Raw genomic sequence first — 15,469 nt, 5'->3', positions numbered from 1 at the left:
GTACAAGGTGGCATTAGCAGAAGAGCAAAAAGCTTTGGGGAGCCAGAGGCTGGGACAGGCAGAAACACAGGCTGAGATCGGGAGAAGCGTGGTAGAGACGGGCCTGGACATGCAAGAGAGGACAAGTGACTCACCGCAGCTCCTGGCACAGGTGGAGACCTTCACTGCCCAGAGGCTTCTGCCTCTGCCCCTTCCTCCTCCGTGGTGCTGGCGGCCTGACCCTTGCCTGCCTAGGAGAGGGCAGTGGTCCCTTGATGCTTGTCTCCCATGAGGCTTCCCAGAGGCACGGTGGCTCACACGTGCAGATGACGGAGGCAGCGAGCTCCCAGTGCTCTGTGCTGGTGGCGCGCTCCGTCAAGGATAGCTCAGAGGGATCCTTCCTCACCGTGGGAACCATCCGTTCCTTGCTGGAGGCACCTGCTCTTTGGAACCCCCTTCACGTCACTCCTCAGCCAGCTCCAGCAGGCAGCTATGCCCAGCTAGAGACCCTCAGCACAGCAAGCCCATCCCCACTGCAGCCTTTTTAAACCCTTGGCCCAGCCCATCCTTACCTCATGGGTCCCACCTGGGCTGCCTCAGCCCCAGATGGAGCCCACTGGGAACAGGGGTTATTGCCAAAGCCCCACAGCACATCACCCCCTCCCCAGCAATGAGCTCTGCACCCTGGGGGCTGCAAATGCATCCAGGGGCACAGAGGAGGCAGGAAATATTTATTCCTTAATGTGCATAAGGAATCCCAGCAACGAGTTGGCTACAAGGCTCAGTGCCCAAATGCAGCAGGCCAGAGGGACAAAAGGGAAGAGAAAAGCAGAAGGAAGGACAGAGGGACATAGAGAAGGGGTGTGGGACAGGAAGCCAGCAAATGGGACACCGTGAACAAGAGAGGGGTGGGGAGTAGGACAGCCACGTGGAGAGAGGCAAGACTGTGCAAAAAAAAAAAAAAGCCAACCACACAAAAAAAACCCCAAGAGACAGAAAAATGGAGGAATAAATAAGAGACACAGGGATCAGGAGAGAGAGGTGGAAGGGACCAGCAGGACAAGAAGAGAGAGACAAGACAAGGAGCTGGAGAAGAGAAACATCATCAAGAAATAAAAAATAGAAATAGAAACAGGGACCCAGACAAAAGTACATATTGAAAGAAAAGCACCATTGAATAAAAAGCAACGGGGTACAAGAAACATAAGCAAAAAAATAACAGGGAGATGTAGAAAAAAATTTAAAGAGTGACGGGGCAGAACAGGGAGGGAAGAACTGGGAATTATAGAGATGGCTAGAAGGAGACGTAGACACAAAACTGAAAGGCACAGGATACAAGTATCATACCCAAGAATTAAAGATAGGTATGCAGAACTGTATAGAGAGAGACTGAGGAAGACAATTATGAACAGCAACAGGGTACAAGGAACATGGGAAAGAAGGGAAAGAAATTAAAATTAAGTTGGAGAGACAGAGAGAGGGAAAGGTAGCAAGAAAATTTTAAAACTAACTGGGTTCAAGAAACATAAGCAAGAATTAAAAAGAAAGGGATAGAGAGGAAGAAAGAAAGTTTCAAAAGAGATAGGGTACAAGAAACATAGTCAAACATTAAAAAAAAAAAAAAAAAACAGTGACAGGGAGCGCAATAGAAGTAGTCTGGGGTGGACTGACCTTGGCTGGCCCCTGTGTGCCCACCAAGGCACTCTATTGAGACAGGGGGAAAAATTAAAGTGAAAAAGTTTGTAGGTTGAGACAAGGACAAGAAGATCACTCAATTATTGTCACAAGTACAACAGATTCAACTTGGGGAAATTAATTTAATTTATTGTCAATCAAATAACGCAAAATAAGAACAAATCTAAAAAAAAAATCCACCTTCCCACTACCCCTCTCTTTTTTCCTGGGATCATCTTCATGCATGACCTCGCTACATCCTGCCCCTGGGCAATGCGGGGTGACAGGGAGTGGGGACTGTGGTCAGTTCATCTCATGTTTTCTCTGCTGCTCCTTCCTCCTCCTGCGCTTTTTGTGCTCCAACACGGGGTCCTCCATGGGCTGCAGGGGACTCTGTGCTCCCAGCCAGCGTTGGTGATGGGCTCAAGCCTTGACCAGCGGCATATCTGTCTCAGAGCTGGAACTGGCTGTGCCCAACACGGGGGCAGCTCCTGCTGTCTTCTCACAGAACCCACCCCTGCAGCGCCTGCCCCCCACAACTCAGCTAACAAAAACCTCCTCACGTAAACCCAATACAACAGCGACTGGCTACAGGGCAGAGAAGGGAGGGTGAAGAATAGGGAAAGGGAGCCACAGGGGAAAGAAAACAGCAATGGGCTACAGGCCAGAGAGGAGGAAGCAACAGGGAACCAGACAGAGAGAAACAAAGAATAGTGATGAGCTACAGGGCAGAGAGGGAGGAATTAAAAAAGGTGACAGTGAGGTGGACAGAGATAGACTGAGAAATACCAAAAAACCTTGATAAACTGAAGAAGAGAGACAGAGGAATTAAACAATATGGGCAGGGAGCTGACAGAGAGAGAGAATGATGAAGGCAATAATTGGCTATGGGACAGATGTTTTAATATGATAACATCCTTTATATAATATAGTAGATACAGGTTTTTATTTTGAACTCCTTTTAATATATATAACTCATATTTTTCAATATGTATAAAAATGAGAAATTGTTCTTTATTTCAATGCCTCATACCCATATATACAGGTTTTTTGTTTTTTTTTTAAATACACATTCCCCCCATGAGTTTTCGGGAACTTTTGGGCTGTGAACCGCCTCTTTTAGGGGGAACACCATGTGACACACACTGCCCCCCCCCAAAAAAGGTCTTGTTTTGGCTTAGAAATACCATCCAGAGTACAACTACAACCTGCCATTAAAAAAAAACCCCAACACGCAAACATTACACCCCACACAAAGCAGCCTTAACATCTTCCAGATGTAGTCTGCTTCACTACTGCTGAACAGCCCCTCCCACATAGCTCTGCTCATCCCCAAAAAATCCCGCTAATTCAAGAGCTGCCCACACAACCTGCTGATGGCTACTTGATGGCAGTTGACTGTACCACCTTTGCCTCGGTCTTGTTAGATCAACATATTAGCCATAGACTCTTTTGCTGTTCCACCTACCCCTGACTCTACATGACCAGGCAGAGCAGCTCTGAGCCAAACACACACAAGCACAGACCAACACGACGCAGAATACTACAAACAATGCACCTCACAGATGAGAGAAAACTCTCAGCAAGAAGGATGACACTGAGGCGTAAGTGATTGTTAGGCAAGAAGACCTGTGGGACCATGATGGTGACACAAGAAGGCTCTAGGGAAACCCCAGGAAATGAGTACAATGTAATGGCCCAGGACAACAAGTGACTCTAAAACTGAGAAGATGTATGTGCAGGAAGCCTGGCTTCAAGACCTAAGAACTTAAGGATGCAGGGAAGAAGTCCCAGTCACTGAAAATGGATGGCTAGAGAACAGAGATGCTCACGCAACCAGGAACAATGCTGCAAATGAGGACCATCCAGAAACTTCTGAGTTGCAAGACCGATCCATGCTTTAAGCTTATAATGCAAGAAAAGCAGCACCCAACTGGGGCAATGCCAATGAGTACAGGCATTCAAGATTCTAGGGATGGTGCCTGAAGCACAGGCTGTGCTCCTCAAGTGTAAAGAGGACATTGCGACCCAAGGAAGGTTTAAGACACAGAAGACAGACCACACAAACACCACAACAGACAAAGGCTGGAACTGCCCTGCCCGGTTCGTGCTAGCATTGTGCTGAAGACTAACACACTCCCTTTACCTGCTCAAAGGGGACTGCGCCAGGACAGCCCTCTGCCCTTCTCTAACTTTAAGATGCCTCCCTGCAACTCCCAAACTTCTCCCCTCCTTCCAAACCCTCCCCAGCCCTGGCCACTCAACTTAGCTTTCAGAGGGCTGGAGGTCTTAAATCCCACATCAACGAAAAAAAACCCAGCACATCAACTGTCTGGGACATTCCTGTAGTCACCAAGTTCCTCTTCATCATCTGCAATTAAAGAAAACCAAACAGTGACAGCAAGAAGTTTCAGAGAGGTCAGTGCCAACCTCTTCCACAATTTCCCATTCCTCAGAAGCACAATGGGATTCCACTTACCTGCTCATTCCAGAGTCAGATGCTGTGGCCATCATTGCTTGAGATACCAAGAAACAAAATTACTGTTGCACATGTGAGAAGTCACCAGCCCCAAGCTCCTCCTCGCTGCTGCCTCAGCTCACCTCTAATGCTCATCCACTTCCAAAGATGGCTCACAGGGCACCTGCAAAACCAGAAGGTAAATACTTAACCAAGTCACCATATAATACTTCACTATTAGGCACCAATGTGGCCCACAACCACCTCACCTTCTCAGCCAGTTCATCAGCATGCAGCTTAGCCCCTCTGAGCCTGTGTCCCACACCTGAAAAAAAAAAAAAAGCCAACCAAAAGGCATATGCTAAGATACTGCCCGAAACCTCCACCTGCCCACAGCCATTCCTGTCTCCCACTCCTTTACCCTGGCCCCTTGCCCACCTGCCCTCCATAGTTTTGGGCTGCTGCTTTGAGGCTTACAGACCATCTGTAAAGCAGACCCAAAAGACACTTAAAACTTCACCCACAATATAACATCTGAGAAGAATTGCTGTTTCAGCCCACTAGTCATTGCTCACCTTGCCCAAGTCATGACAAGTGCCAATATCCTGCTTTACTCATCACATCACACCTTCAAAATTAAAAAAAAAAAACAAAAAACACACCCCACCACCAAGCCGTAATATAGTCACATAGCCACCAGTCAAATCTTCCCTCCAGCACCATGCACTGACCCAGCTTCTCACGGGGTCCCGCTTGCCTCCTCCATCACTCTTTGGTGCACATCTTGTCCCTCCGCATCTGAAAAAATTCATGAACAAGTCACCCAGATGCTGATCACTAGCTGAACAATTCCAGGGGTCTTGTTTCCATTTAGGAATACCATCTACGCTCCAACTACATCCTGCCATTAAAAAAAAAATTGGACCCAACATTAATCCCCACACATACAAGCCTTAACACCTTCAATCTGCTTCACGACTGCCAAACAGGCTCTCCCAGAAGGCTCCAGTCATATCCATAAAATACTATGGAAATGACCGTCTGGCTGCTTGATCCCAGATGAAATGAACTGAAATGGCTGCTTGATCCCAGATGACTGTACAACCGTTGGTTAAACAGTCTTGGCAGATCAACGTATTACCCATAGACTCTTATTGCCGTTCCACCTACCCCTGATTCTACACCCCCAGGCAGGGCAGCTCCATACCAAACACACCCATGTGCAGCCCAACACCACACAGCACTATAGACAATGTGACTCCAAGATGAGAGAAAACTCTCCACGAGAAGAACAACTTTCAGACAAGAGACACTGTTGGGCAAGAAGACCTACAGGGCTGCAGCACAGAAGTGAGGAGGGTCTATGGCAAAGCCATAAAAGAGTCAAATGCAATGGCCCATTACAAGAAGTTCCTGTCAAAACTGAGATGAGGTGTGCAGGAAGCCTGTCTTCAAGACCTGAGAACGTAAGGATGCAGGGAGGAAATCCCAGTCTGTAAAAGTAGATGGCTAGAGCTGCTCACGCAGCTGGGAACCATGCTGCAGAAGAGGACCGTCCAGAAACTTCTGAGAGGCAAGCCTGATCTATGCTTTAAAATTGTTATGCAAGACAAGAAGTGCCCATTGGGCGCTATGCCAATTAGCACAGGCATTGGAGACCCTAAAGGTGGTGCCCGAGGCACATGTTGGGCCCCTTGAGTGCAAAGAGCAACAAGGACATCAAAACCTAAGGAAAGTCCAAGACACAGAAGACAGAGCACACAAACTACACAACAACAGACACAGGCCAGAACCGCCCTGCCCAGCACGCGCTAGGTTTGTGCTGAAGAGGAACCCGCTCCCTTTGCCTACTCAGAGGAGACTGCTCCTGGATTGCCCTCTGCTCTACCCTGACTTTAAAACTTCTCCCTGAACCAGTCAGCCTTGGCCCCTCTCCAGTGCCTGTCCCTCTACTTAGCTTTCAGAGGGCCAAGAGTCTGAATTCATCCTTGACAAAAAAACCACAACAAACACCTAACTGATGTGTTCCTGCAGTCACCAGGTTCCTCTTCATCTGCAGAACAAAGAGAAACCACAGCTCCAGCAGTGACCACCATGACAGTAGATGCCAACCTCTTCCACAACACCCTCATCCTCAGAGGTGCCATGGCAATCCAATCACCTGCTTCACACCAATTCCAGAGTCAGAGGCTGCAGCAACAATTATTTATGTCACCTAAGATACCAACAAACACAAAATTACCATTGCATTTCTGTGAAATCACCAGTCCCATGCTCCTCCTCAATACTATCCAGCTCACCTCAAATGCAAGAGACTAGAACAGACCAGATCCTGTCAACACCCAAATTCAAATGCAAAACCAATATGACAAAGACTGTTGAACCTGCCTCCCTTTCCCAGCCAACCCCCACTGCCAAAACTTTAGAAACCCCTTCTCTTCTCCTCAATTGTCAAGGAAGGAACCCCACTTCTTCCCGACAGCTCCCATCCTGTATTTGCAACCCTGAACCCCCTGCATCAGCCACTCCTCAGGAGCTGCTCTTCTGAGCCATGCTCTGCGTTCCACAGGAACCTGCTACCTTCTGTCCTCCCACAGACTCTGGGCTCTGCTACAGACCCAGAAAATAAGTAATGCCCTGACACAATCTACGAGGGGCCTGCTGCAAGCTGCAAAGACTCTAGGGACACTGTGGCACCCTTCAGGCAATGGGGAAAGGTGATGAACCATCCCATACCCTGAAGGACACTATGCCTTACATCCCTGCCGCTTTCTTGAGAAATGCTAAAATGCCACACGTAGACGCATACAAAGTGCTCATCCTAATCCCTACAAGATAATCTCATCATCAACCCAATTAAGAGAAACAATATCAGAAGCTTACACAGCATACAGCAGAACCAGTGAAAAAAAAACATAGTTCCATCTTCAATAAAGTCAGGAATTCTAGGAAAATGCAGCACTCCTAGAATAAAGACAAGTATACTATTAAACCACCTGGGCACCCCCTAAACACTCATTCCAAAGTTACTGACCCGAAAAAAAGGAAACAAAAAAGCAGCATACAAGTCAACTTTCTACTATACAGGCGGCTGGATGTTTACTGGTGCTGAAGGTCTTAGCTCAGCCTTCTCACCTCTGCCTCTGCCTCTGTCTGCCCAGACAGCTGAGCCCAGCCCAAAGCTGCAGCCAGGTGAAGGGCCAGCAGAGCCCACGCCAGAGGAGCCCAGCAGCAGAATAAGCTCCTGTGCCCAGGCTGTGGCTCGTATGCCCCAGGCCCCGCCCTTCCCACAATCCCCTGGGGAAAGGGGCGGGGCCACCCCCCACCCCCACCCCCACCCCCACCCCCACCCCAGAAGACATAAAGGCGGCCACAGGAGCAGGAGCTCCTTTGCTCCTGCCTCAGGTTCCCAGCAGGCAAAGCGCCATCCCTTTTTATTTCCTTCTGGGACGTGCTTCTGGTGATTCTCTGACTGCTTTTGTTTGAGTTCTGTCCAGTTGTTGCTGTGGAGAAGAGAGTTCTGCAGGGGCCGCTTTATTTTTTCAATCTTCAGATATTTTTGTGGTTAACTGTTAATCGTGTTTTATGTTTTTGGAAGAGTGCTGGAAGCATATAATTTCCAGAAGACTCATGAGCATTTACGGGGTTTTGGAGGACTAAAGTGCCATAGAGACGCCCGTCGGAGGACTGAGGGGCTCCTGGAGGACTAAAGTGCCATAGAGACGCGGGTCGGAGGACTGAGGGGGCTCCTGGAGGACTGAAGTGCCATAGAGACGCGCGTCGGAGGACTGAGGGGGCTCCTGGAGGACTGAAGTGCCATAGAGACGCGCGTCGGAGGACTGAGGGGGCTCCTGGAGGACTGAAGTGCCATAGAGACGCGCGTCGGAGGACTGAGGGGGCTCCTGGAGGACTGAAGTGCCATAGAGACGCGCGTCGGAGGACTGAGGGGGCTCCTGGAGGACTGAAGTGCCATAGAGACGCGCGTCGGAGGACTGAGGGGGCTCCTGGAGGACTGAAGTGCCATAGAGACGCGCGTCGGAGGACTGAGGGGGCTCCTGGAGGACTGAAGTGCCATAGAGACGCGCGTCGGAGGACTGAGGGGGCTCCTGGAGGACTGAAGTGCCATAGAGACGCGCGTCGGAGGACTGAGGGGCTCCTGGAGGACTGAAGTGCCATAGAGACGCGCGTCGGAGGACTGGGGGGCTCCTGGAGGACTGAAGTGCCATAGAGACGCGCGTCGGAGGACTGAGGGGCTCCTGGAGGACTAAAGTGCCACAGAGACGCGCGTCGGGGCACTTTCAGGGTCCTGGAGAACCCCGGGGACATGAACACCCGGAAGACTGCCGGGCACTGCCAGGGGCGCGGTAACGCATAAGAGCCGATACTGGAGTGCCGATGGCAGCTCTCGAGGCTGGGCCGGAGCCCCCGCGGTCCTGGTTCGCCCTGCGGCCGCCGCTCGCTCGAGACAGTCGCCGGACCGGCCTCCGCGAAGCCGCGCATGCGCACGAGCTGCGGAACAACGCTCCGCGCCGCCGGGGGCGGGGGCCGGGGGCGTGGCCAGGAAGGGCGGTGGGCGGGGCCACGGCGCCCGCGCGGCTCCCCACGTGCAGGACCAGCCCTCAGCCGCGGGGCGGCAGCACCCCCTGAACTATTGAGGGAATTTAAATTGTCTGTTTGCACTTACATAGAAAGCGCTTAGACTTACACGTTAACACTTATGACACGGGATATCTGTTTAGACTGTTTGCTTACACATCTATTTTGACACTAATATCTTTTTATAAATACTTTTTTTAAGTATTTTTATATTCTAGGATCTTTCATATAACACAGAAGCACAGAATCATAGCATCCTTAGAGACAGAGGTTTTTATTTTGAACTTATTTTACATACATAAATTAATATTATTTCTCAATATATATATTTCATACATATAAATGGGGGATTGTTCTCTATTTCAATGCCTCATGCCCATAGTTACAGGTTTTCACATTTTTTAATGCATCCCAAGAATTTTCAGACGTTTTGGGGCTGTGACCCACCTCTTTTGGGAGACCCTCACATAACCCCCCCATCCCGCATCATCACTGCCCCAATGACATCAGGGCACCCCAAACAACATCACCCCCTGAGACATGCCCACAGACACCCTTCTATTCACACCAAAAAAAGGCCCAAAACGCCCAGACCCAGGGCTGGCCCCTTCCCCTCAGGGGACTCCGCCACCAGCTGCAAACCCAGGCTGGAGCATCTCTCAAGCCACATGAGACACCTGGAAAACAGAAATCCCCAGTTAGAGTTCAGTGTGCTAAAAAAGTAGCGCAGAAGAAAGTAGAGGAATTCCCTCAGACCGAGGGACAGGACAGTGGCTGAGCTACAGGAGGATTCTAGGGAAATGCCTCAGCTACAAATACAGCACAGCCTTCAAAAGCCAGCGCCAGCTCAACTCTTAAAGTCAGGATTAAGGCTAACCGATGCCATTTTGAACACATTCTTAGCAGAACGGCGAACCCTCCGGCCGGCGCTGGGAAATGCCTGGCCCCTTCCTTCCAGTGCGGCCGCAGGGAGATCCCGCAGGGCAGCAGGACCAGGCTGGGCTGTAACCAGAATCCACGCTGACGGACCCACAGCCACAGCCCTCACGCTGCTGCTGCCGCTCACCTCGCTTGCAGGGTCGATGCAGCCGCGAGGGACAGGTCAAACCCTGAAGAGCCAAAGGAGCAATGAAGAACCTCGGTCATTCGCTCCATGCTGAAAAGGTGTGCCTACACTTACATACGCTCATTAAAAATACTCTAAAAGTATTTGACTTCCCTGTGGCACTAGTTCAACTTGCACGGCTGTGAACTGATACCATTAAACTACCCCTCTCCAAAATACACAGTTATCATTTGACTGCAGGTTTTTTTGGGTGTTACGCAAGGAGGAGGGACATCTGGCCAGCGGCACTGCTTGAGAGAGATGCTACCGGGCTGCCGGGGAAATGCACCACTGAAAACCAGACAGAAATAAAGTACCTCAGAGCACTCTGTCATAATAGTGGGGAAAACCCAGTAACATCCAGTTGCCTCTCTTTTTAAACCGTTAGAACCAACACCTAACCACTTCGCTCCGCCTCATAAATTGTATGCTACAGCTATTGGGCACTTGCGCTTTAAACAATGCGAGTCAGTGGGTAAATTATACAACATTACCTTTTTTGGTTTTTTAAGTTTAATTTTGCATAGAAAAACCAGGAATATAAACCCCCAAATGGTTTCACTTTTGAGCGTCGGAGGGGGAAATCAAATCCCTGGTGCCGCAATCCATCAAGCTACCAAAAAGCACCGGCAGATGGGCGAATGCTTTTGGCTGCCTGACATGCTCCAGAACAGACCTTATGTTATTTTTAGTGTTTTCTTAAATATTTTATACAAAAACTATAACAGGAAGGCTTTGTCAGCTCTCCTTCTAACTTCAAAGTCCACGCTACAAGGAACTTAGGAAAAAAGCAGACACACCTCGTACTCGCAGAGCACTCCGCATCCTTTCCATCTGTCCTGCACTGTCACGGCACAACAAAAGGGTGACCACGGAGAAAAGCTAGCAGCTGACATTCTGCTGAGAGAGGGGAAAAAAAAACCCAAAAAAAACCACAAAAAACTTTGAGCACAAAGCTGGGTAGGAATTTAAAGCTTCCTTCTTTCGTGAAGGTTTGCGAAGACTCCATCCGAGTGGAGGAAAAAGCATTCGGCACCATCTCTGGCACAGTCGTCGATACGGGTCACTAGATCTTTGCATTTTTTAGACAACTCTGACTTTTTTGACTCACTGGCAGATTCAGTTGCACTAGAGCCATTTTCACAGGTAGCCTGGGGCTCTTAAATCGCTCTTCTGGTGACTTCATCCTCAGAAACACCTTATTTCACTTTCCCAGGGCTGGGACAAAAACATCAAGCCTGCAGTGACTGCTCCCACATCAAAGGCGCCAGGAGGCAAAGCTGTGGCTTGTCCTCACTGTCCCTTGGCCCCCCAAAACCCTGGGGCTCCACGCTTTCCTGGGGAATTCATCCCAAACAAACAAACAAAAAAAAAAAAAAAAAAAAAAGACTTTTTTTCCCCTCACGCAGGGAATAATTTTTCCCTTCCATCCGCTCTCAGGCAACTCCCCGGGCTGCCGGAAAAAATACGCCACTGAAAGCCAGACAGAAATGCAGAACTTCAGGGGATGCAAAATATCAGGGGAAAACAGCCCGTTACATTCGGTCGCTTCTCATTTTAAACAAGTACAACAAACACCTAACTGCTTCAGTACGCCTCATAAAGTGTACACCACAGCTATTCGGCGGCAGCAGTTTAAACAACACGAGTCAGTTTGTAAATTATACAATTTTAGATTTATATTTTTTTTAAAAGTTTCATTTAGTGTAGAAAAATCAGCGAGATAAGAGATCCCCCCCCAAATGATTTTACTCTTAAGGGCCAAGGGGGAAATCAAACCCCTGGTGCCACAATCCATCAGGCTACCAAAAAGCACTGCAGATGGGCGAATGCTTTTGGCCGTGCTGAACACGCGGAGGAACGGGGTTTTATGAGGTCTTGACTGCAACAACTGAGAACGCAAAGGCCGTCAAAGAAGTGCAAAGAGAGCGCAAAGTCTCGGTGCTCGTGACTTCCGCTGCCCAGCGCTTCATCTCTGAGGACCCGCTCTGACGGGAACTTCATAAAAAGGCAACTGCTTTGAGCGAGAAACATTTCTATTTCAGAAAATCTCTTTCCAACCTATGTCAAAACGACACACCGTGGGTTACAGACAAAGGACACGACGGAAGCAACAACTCACCAGAACCACATCAGGACTCGCTGTCACTAGTTACGAGGCTGCTGGTGCTTCGTGAGAATGCCTGGAAAACACGCAGAAGCGAGACGCCGCTTTGTCTCCGTTCATCCATGTCTCTCCTTTGACCTCGATCGCCTTTAGGACAGACGCCAGTATCTCAGTAAGGTTTCTCGACTCCTGCTATAAGACACCCTAAAGACTTATGGACTGAAAAAGCATAAAGCTTTTATCGTGAACACAGAGTCTGCTTCTCCTGAACATGTGAACTCTTACGAACAGTTTCTTCCCCCTTTTAGTACACAGTTTTTTTCACGGCATCGCTTAACGGCAAGCACACAGAAAAAGAAGATTGTGCTTTCAGGAAGAGAAAATAAACACAGGGAAGCGAGCCTTGCATGAGCGTAACATGCTCCAGAACGGACCTTATACTCTTTTTAGTGTTTTCTCAAACTATTTCGTACAAAAACCACAGAAGAAGAGCTGACAAAGTTAACTTCAAAGTCCACACTACAAGGACCTTCCAGTCCTTCCCAGTATTGCCGGCACTTTTCACAGGCGAGTCGCTTCATCGCTCGTCTAAAATTATGCAAACGAAAGCTGTAGCCATGAAAGAGGAATGACAAAGAAAAGGAGAGGTCCGGCAGCAAGACGGCTCTGCAGGCTGCCACCTGAGGTCAACAGCACACTCTGTTTTTGAAAGCACAAGCACCCCCACCAAAGAAAACAAGCAGACAGACAGACAGACAAAAAACCCAGGACCTTGTGTCTTTTCTGGCTGCCGGAGCTCATCCCTGTCTCAGCATATCGTCTTGTCTGAGCACCAAGTGCAGGCCATCTGTACGCCGAAGACATTTGCACATGACGAATACGTGTTCAGAAATAGTCCAGATCTCTAAGAGCGGTGTCATTTTTCTGGTTGAAGAATCATAACTCAATTTTAGTCACTGGCACGGTCAGGAGGAAACTAATTAACTTTTAAACGTAGTCTTTCCCTAGGGACAAAAAAAACGTGTTAGAGACTGAAAAAAAAAATTAAGGATGATTCAGAGCTCCCACCCATGACGGAGCTGTGGGGACGTTAGCAAAAGGGAAGACCAACAGCAGCAACGTCCAGTGAAGTTTGGCTTTCATTCTGACCACGTACTTAAGAGACCCACCGAGTCTACACCTCAGTCCTAGGAAGGACCAGTCCTCTTCTGGAACGACAAACTTTTTTTGCTTAGAAGTCCTAGACTGAAGGTTCCACTGAACAACGTGGACGGAGCCACAGAAAAATACACCCTCCACAGCCAAGCAATAATAATAATAAAGAAGAATAAAAATCAAGCAACGCATCAGCTTCCATCATGTTTCAGTCAGTACGTTTCTAGTGGCACCTAGGTGCTCAAACATGAGCCAGACTGACACCACAGACTAGCCCAAATTGAGTTACGCGTAGAAAAACAAAAGGCTATTTCCCACTTCCCCCTGGAACCAGTAGGAACACACAGAAGAGAAACGCTTGACCCTAACGAAGGTAACAGGCAGCTCTTAATTTATCCTAGCTGAAAGTTCAGGCTTTGATCCCAAAGGAAACAATTCCTAACTACCAAGGGACCTGCTCAGACAGGAGGCACGCTCTGTTAACTGCAACTCCTCGTCAGCTTCTCTGCGCTGGCAGCAAACGTGCCTTTTCTGCGGCTTTGACGTGGAGTATCTGTAGTGTCCCTGAACTCACAAATGTTTCTCTCCGCTCCCCCAGCCCCACACGTGCCATTACCTGAGCAGCAAGCAGAATCAGCCGTGCAAGATTCTCTTGCCGTGCCGCAGAAGGTGACCCTGGGAAAAGAGGAGGCGAGAAATGAGCCTGTTTGTCCCACCCAGCCAACAGGGATGAGCCAGGGGACCCCCACCCCACCTCTGCCCTCCGGAGTGGGGCCGGGAGGGACCCTCCGTGCAGAAAGAGGGGGCCTGGCGTGGATTTAATCTTGAGCCCCCTCCCTGAGCACAAAGACACACAACTCCCCCTCTTTCTGAGCCCCAAAACCAGCCACACGAGCCCATTTGCCAGGCCCAGGAGCAAGAGACCTGGTCTCCATGTGGGGCCCCAAACCAGCGCCGGCTCTCTGCTTCCTCCCCGGCTCTGCAGTCCCCCTTGGAAGAAAGGCAGGTATTGCTTTTGCAGAGGAGAAAAGCCATCTCCATCAGAGGTGACATGATAGGGGAATGACTAAGACAAAGAGGCTCCAGCAAAGGCTTGTAGAACATCTCTTATCACACAGACAGAAGGACAAACTGATTCATACTGGATTAGTGTCTAGAAGGGTAGTCAAACGTTTAACGAGAGCTAATAACATTGAGCAATTTTTACCAAAAAGGAAAGAAATAAACTAGTCAGATAATCCCTTTAGGTGTAGCATAAAGAGAAGTAAACAGAGGCAAGACATCCAGGAAGAATTTTAGGCGCTGCAGACAGACAGTAAACCCTGGAGTAGCTAACCAATGGGAAACAGGGGAGGGAAAAATTCGGCCGGGATTAGGAAATAAAAAGGTGTGTTTCAAGACCAGAAAGCGTGCCTACTTGCTAGGCCACCCGCTCATGCAAGTAAGTGAATAAAAATGTGCTTCACAGAGGATTCTGCCTGAGCCTATTTCACTCGGACTGGAACTGACTTCTCACACCCTGAGCGATCCTGAGGGAGCGCAGCCACCCCACAGCCCGGCACCCCCAGGACCCACAGGCACCTTGGGGAGGGAGCGCTGGGGACCTGCGGGGTGGGGCCGGCCGCGCGTCCCTGCGGGGCGGCACCGGCACGGCCCGGGCGCCGCTTTCTTGCCGCCCTGACGGGCTTCATTTCTCCGTCATCGCCGGCACCGCACCCCAAACCCCCCAGGCCGAAGGGACCCCGCGGGGAGCCGGGCCCAGCCACCCCTCTCTGACCCGACAATGCTCCCCCTCAGGCGCCCCGTTCCCCCAAGCCCGCACAGGGCCCTCCCGGGCCCCCCCATCACACCTCGTGGCCGCCTTAGGGGCCCCCCGCCGCTCCCCGCTCACCTTCACGCGGTCCAACTGCCTCACGACGTGCTCGCGGCGGCCCCACGGGCCCGGCCAGACCGAGCGCCCGCCCGCCGGGCCCCGCTTTGCGCCCGGAACACACAGCTCCGATTTCGAGACGGCCGCCATTTTCCCCCGGCCCCCTCCGCTTCCGGAGCGGAGCGTCCCGCCCACGGCACGCGCCTATTGGCCTCCGCCCGCCCCTTCGCTCCTCCCTTGTTTGAATCACCTCCGCTCCATTGGTTCTTCGTCGCGTCAATCCTCCCCGCGCCTTACCACCCCCCCCGGCGGGGCGATCCGACCAATGGGAGCGCGGCACCTGCACTCTGATTGGCCCACCCTCCCGCCCATCCTCCAGGGAGCGGTTGCCATGGTGAAGACGCCCCGGTGGGGGCGCGCGTCACTGTACTCACTGCTGCCGCCTTGTGGCCACGATGCGGTACTGCAGGAGGCGAGGTGCGCATGCGCAGTACAGCGCACGCCGCTGCCCTCCCTCCTCTCGCC

General features: G+C 50.4%; 1 long non-coding RNA gene across 9 annotated transcripts; it reads right to left on the bottom strand.

Annotated features, from left to right (window-relative positions):
* Nucleotides 1-8,962: 8,962 nt before the first annotated feature.
* Nucleotides 8,963-15,114, bottom strand: LOC141746658 (uncharacterized). 9 transcript variants are annotated; one of them, XR_012588439.1, is made up of 5 exons: nt 14,966-15,114; nt 13,691-13,749; nt 11,935-12,923; nt 9,585-10,712; nt 8,963-9,384 (listed from the first exon to the last, which is right to left on the bottom strand). It is a non-coding gene; the product is annotated as an uncharacterized LOC141746658 (long non-coding RNA). The 9 variants fall into 9 exon arrangements; XR_012588438.1 differs by having other exon boundaries at nt 8,963-9,816; nt 10,613-10,712; XR_012588441.1 differs by having other exon boundaries at nt 10,613-10,712.
* Nucleotides 15,115-15,469: the final 355 nt, after the last annotated feature.

Source organism: Larus michahellis, chromosome 7, assembly GCF_964199755.1.
Source record: "Larus michahellis chromosome 7, bLarMic1.1, whole genome shotgun sequence".
NCBI classification, from domain to species: Eukaryota; Metazoa; Chordata; class Aves; order Charadriiformes; family Laridae; genus Larus; species Larus michahellis.
This window is presented reverse-complemented; position numbering and strand designations above follow the sequence as displayed.